The sequence below is a fragment of the Mus pahari genome, chromosome 9, assembly GCF_900095145.1.
Source record: "Mus pahari chromosome 9, PAHARI_EIJ_v1.1, whole genome shotgun sequence".
NCBI lineage: Eukaryota > Metazoa > Chordata > Mammalia > Rodentia > Muridae > Mus > Mus pahari.
In genome coordinates, this window is record NC_034598.1 from 1,943,017 (window position 1) to 1,949,096 (window position 6,080).

Genomic DNA, 6,080 nt, shown 5'->3' on the forward strand with positions numbered 1-6,080 from the left:
AGCTGTGCTAGACTCCTAACTACAGTTGTAGGTCTCCAGAGAGGAATTGATGAATTGATACTGTTTATTTCTCTCTCTCTCTCTCTCTCTCTCTCTCTCTCTCTCTCTCTTTGAAATGAGGTAAAACTAAATAAAGGGCTGAACAACCAGCAGATAAAGTTTTAACCATTTTTGCTTTTGAACATGAAACAGAAAAACAATCAATCAAACCACAAAACAAAAACATAGACGTCACATAGAACAGTCAGTTTTGACGGATATGGACAGATTAGCGCACCAAGGACAGACAATAAACAGAGAGGAAAGAGAGTTAGACATTCCGAAGAGACCCAGATATCCTACTTAAGAGACCCAGAACCAAGCATTCCTCCAGTAGGAGCCAGAGAGGGGGCAGGATGTCTCCTGACCTGCTCCTGTCTCTTGGAGAGCTTTAAAACAGCTTATATTCATTTTCCTTCTCTTTCACCAAATCATCCCCAGATAGTGGAGAGGACTGCTTTTTCTCAAACTCATGTTTCAGGTGTAAACTATCTCTAGTCAGGTTCCAAAGACTAAAAGCACATATGAGTATTACCTTTGATTCTCTAGATTTTCGCATAGCTATAAACACATACACAAAACATATGTTACTTTTACCTTGTTCTTCTACAAGGTTTATTCACCTCTGGCCCAAAGCTTCTTTATGTTCCTTTGCACGTGCTTCCAGTTCCCATGGTGTTTATCACTGTACCTCGCTTACTGGAGCTCTAACATTGAGGCACCATCTAACCAAGCCCACTCTTTTTTTTTTTTTTTTCAAAAGAGTCCCCAGTTTCCCAGTTTGAGTGGATTGCCAGAGAGTAAAGATTCCTTATTTGACTCCTGGGGGTAAAAAAACAAAAAGAAGAAGAAAATTTACCTCCATTTCTGCCTTTTGTTTTTACAGTATTCAGCACCATTCTCTTTTGAATATTTTATGATGTGTGACAGCTGTACAACATAATAGGTTTCACCATGGCATTCTCATCCAGGATTATTACACACTTAATCATTCACTACCTTTTGACTTTTCATAGTTCTCTTTCTCCCAGCTCATTTCTTCCTTTCAGAGTCCCATTTCTAATTTCATGACTTATACAAAACATTACAAGTTCTACATATGAGAAAAGATACAGCCTTCTATTTTCAAAATTATTCCTATTTTTGCAACTTGGATGTTAGATACTGGCTGTCATTCACTGGTCTATTATCCCCCTTCTTTCTTTCACCAATACTTCTCTTCTTTTATTGAATCCTTCTAGAATAGCAAAAAAAAAAAAAAAGAATTTCATACGATTCATGATTCTTTATTTGTCAATTCATCCATTCATTCATCTCAGCCCCTATCTATTCTGTGAATGGACAGTTTATCAACAGCCCTACTTATCTATCTAAGTCTAGGAAGTTATTAAATATTGACTCACACATAAGACAGGCAAGGCTGAAGTGTGCAGTATAGGAGACCAGGCTATAAACTCTAAGTGGTTAATAGTGTACTCGTGAAACTAAGTTCTCTCTAAAACCCGGGTTTAACAGCTTCTAGCTAATTGAATAAAGGACAACTCCATTATACAGAGTAATATATCTTATTTAAAGTTAACCAGTCAATCTAGTATGGGAGCCAGTCACATCTATAATATGCCTTCAGAACAATTAGATTCTTGCTTAAACAACAGGGCACTATATTCTCACGAGGTTGGCATCCAAAACAACCTATCACACTTATGTTTCTAATGATAACTAATGTACCACTCCATCCAATATCCCAACATCACAGATGATCACATATTAAGAATGTTAAATTCTATAAGACAATTTATAAAGACATATGGACTAAGTTAATTAATGATAGTTCCCCCTACCATCTGCAGTAAAGAAATACTTCACTATTTTTATGGGCATTTTAATAGAAGTTTAAAATATTCACCATTTATATTTTGTTTGTTGTCAATCCATTGATATTAAAATAATTTTCATATAACTTTGAAAAGTTATATGAAAACCAAATACTGCAAAACTTTCCTCAAATCTGTTGTGGATAGCCTGGGGCTAATTATATTTGATGTTAATTCCATTCTCCTGTGAATGTTTGCAAACAAGAAATGAGTTAGCACTTGGGTGATTTCCTGTAAGCCTTCTTCCCACCTTAATTTGTAAAATAAAGGAGAGTTGATGATTGGGCAGATAAAAGGGAAGGTGGAATGGAAGGTGAGGATAGAGAAAAAGGAGAAAATGGAAGAGGGATAGGGCGCAAAGGAGGAAGAAGAAGAAGAAAAATGGAGCAGAAGCACATGGCCTGGAGAAACTTCAAGTTCTAAGGAGTCTCATAGATGGAGAAGATGGTAGTGTAGTGGTAGATCTGCCCAATCTAGGCACACAGCATGTATTCATATGAATTGAGTCATATTTTCATTGCTGGGACTTATTTGAGTTGGAAAGTTACTGCAAAAAATCTCTGCATACCCGTACATAAACAGTTTAAATTTAGTTAGCCTATAATGGAACAACAATGTTCTACTAGAAAACATAAGCTGTCAAACGTACATGTTACATTACCGGGTACAGGATACCTCTTTTGATGTTGGCTAGTAATGTCTTATAGAACCCAAACATTGCAAGATATTGCCAATGATCATGGCATACTCCAGAACTTTATAGTAAAACCCTGTTGCTGAAGACAGTGCATACTTGGTTCATAGAATATGGAAAAAATGGCTAGCTTTCATGGTCCTGAAATATGCTATCCACATTACTAATATATGAGCACTGTGAGAACTAGAGTGACAAGCAGCCTGACAATAGATGAGCCCTGGTAGAATAGTGCTGTGAATGTCATCAGAGTAATTACGTTTTATTATTAGTTCATTATTTTCTATTTTTAATTCTAAACTACTTAAATAAAAATCTTTATGTGTACCACACACTCTACATGCTATATTATTCAAGTGGAAATCTGTTTCCAGTATTTCAAATGTAAATGCAAATATGAATGGTTCCTTCTTCTAAGAAATTATATTGAATGCACACTGAGTTGCATTTTAAACTATTGGGTAATTCTCAAAGTGTCCCAACTCCTATTTTTCTTTTCTTTTGCTTTTATTTAATCTTTTATTTGTTTGTTTGTTTGTTTATCTATTTACACTCCAGATTTTATTCCACTCCTGTTCCACATTCTGACTCTTCCACATCCCATACCTCCTACCTGGCCTCCTGTCTCCACGAGGATGTCCTCATCCCACACATACCCCACCAGACATCTAAACTCCATGGGACTTCCAGACTCTTGAGGATTATGCTCATCTTCTCTGACTGAACTCAGACCCAGCAGTCCTCAGCTATATATGTGTTTGGGGGTCTCATATCATCTGGTGTATGCTGCCTGGTTGGTGGTCTAGTATTTGAGAGATCTCAGGGATCCAGGTTAATTGAGACTGCTGGGTTTCAATTGGTATTGGGTGGGGGAAAAGGACTCAAGCCCTGAGGGCCAGCAGAAAAAATGAAAACAGGCAACCTCGAGAGGGAGGAGGTTGTGGGGACCCTCCAGAATGTACAAGAGATCTGGGAGGTGAGAAAGTCCCAGAACTCAAAGGGAGGACCTTAGATGAAATGCCCACACTGGGGAGAGGAAACTTATAAAGTCCACCTCCAGCAGAAAAACAGCATGAAGTGAGGGGTGGGCTTGCCATTCTACATTCAAAACTTTGACCCATAATTGTTCCTGTCTGAAAGAACTTCAGGGATGGAAACGGAGAGGAGCCTGAGGAAAAGAAGGTCCAGCGATAGGCCCAAAGTGGGATCCAGCTCAATGGGAGGCCCCAAGGCCTGACATTGTTACTGAGGCTATGGAGCTTTCAAAAACAGGGTCTCTCAAGACTGCCCTGAAAGACCGAACAAGCAGCTGAAATAATCAGATGCAGATATTTGCACCTGAGTATTTCTGCCAGCAGTCCTCCCTGGGTCCTCCCTGGAAGGCAAGCTGGGGAAGGGAAAAGACTGCAGGAAGGAAGCAGGCTAGGCTGGGAGGATGCTACATGCACCCAACCAATGGACAGAAGCTGCTGACTCCTGTGGTTGAATTAGGAAAAATCTGGAAGAAATTGAGGAGGAGGACAACCCTGTAGGAGGATCAGCAGTCTCAATTAGTCATTATTTTCAGAATACAATTTTTTGTTTGTTTGGTTTTTTTGAGACAGGGTTTCTCTGTATAGCCCTGGCTGTCCTGGAACTCACTTTGTAGACCAGGCTGGCCTCAAACTTAGAAATCCGCCTGCCTCTGCCTCCCGAGTGCCGGAATTAAAGCAGAATCCAATTTTATGGAATATTTTTACATACAAATATTCATTCACTTAGAGGAAGAATAGTCACTTTGTGGATATTGACATAACCCACAGTTTACTTCATAGGTTATGTGGTTATGCATAGAAATCCAATGAGCCATAATTACTTTGATAGAATTTCACCATAGCAAGGCAAATTTAACAATGAAACTATAATTCCTACAAATATAACATGTCTATTTACTTGTTCATTTATTTACTTATGTATTTATGGAGACAATTTCTGATATGTATTCCAGGATGGTCTATAACTCCTAATAAAGCATAGGGTGGTATAGAGCAGCAGTATTTCTCCTATGGACAACCACCCTTGGCTTCTATGCTTCTGACATACTATCATTTTTCCTTCTTTCCCAGTGAACTAGTTTCTTCAATCTAACATTAGTCAGAATATTTGAAGTTTTTAAAAATTATTTGTTTGTCTCCATTTGTGTGGCTTGTGGGAAATAATAAAAATTATAGTTTAAAATATTTAACCTAGAAATAATTTTGTCCTTAACTGATAGTCTTGGAACCACAAAATATATTTGGACAGTATTTCCATTAAAAGCAGAATTCATGCACAAAAATCTGTTTCACTCTTGAATACCATATTGTATCTAAAAGTGACTTTAGGAAAGAAAAGCAATATTTTAGGTATTATCATTATCATTACCATTATCATCATCATTGCTATTAATATTACTATTATTATTTTGGCCTTAAGGGTACTATAACCTTCTTATTTTTTCAGTTTAAACAAATAGAAGTAACCAATGTTGTAAAATGGAACTTGTGTTGAAAATTTTAATTACATATTATAGAAAAATACAGTATTTTGGAAATAGCACATAGACAACTGAAAGAAGAAATTGCAATAATATAGATCTCTGGTAGTTTTCAACATATCAAAAATCAAGTACAAGCCTTATTTTACTTTGGTGTCAATAAACTATGAAGTTCTTAGCTTTTATTGACCTTTGACCTTTGCTTTGAACCAGTATATTGGTTATTTACCTCAGTTGAATTGTTTTGGTGCTCTGTGATTTGGTTTTCTTTCTCCACTTTCCTTTCATAGAATTTGTGAAACAGATGTCTTGCCTGCATTTCTTTTCTTTTTTCTTTTTTGTTTTTTTCTGCTCACCAGAACCTACTGGTTTTATGCATAGTTTGATTGTAGATATCAACATACCTCTCCCCCCAAAATGGTTAGTGAATAGAATCAAGCTATGGACTATGAACTTCAACTCCATTACACTAAAATTACTGATTTGTTTCTAAGGTCCAAATAAACTATTTATGAAAGTATAAATTCTAGTAGATATTAAGTTGCAAAAAAATGATAGAGAAAAAGGTTAATACTATGCAGTATCTAATTAGCTCAGAATTGAATATCACGTTATCACATTAACCCAGAGAGTAATTATGAGAGCTTTCCACTTAGCCTAGTAGAGTATTTGCTGATAGTAATGACATAGACATAAACATAGCTCTATGAAGCTTCTGCATCATTGCTCTCTTATTTTCTCTGCTACATGTATTACTTTCCTGAACCCTACATTTATACCTAATTTGTGGTGATCCATTCACAGAAAATATACTACTGTAATTTGACTCCTTTTTTATCTAGGTATTACTTGATAACTGTCCTCCCTTAAGATGAAAACAAACAAAAACAAAACCAACAACAACAAAAATTGTGCTCCGGTAGAAACCAGAACATGGAATCTTTTTTTTTTTTTTTTT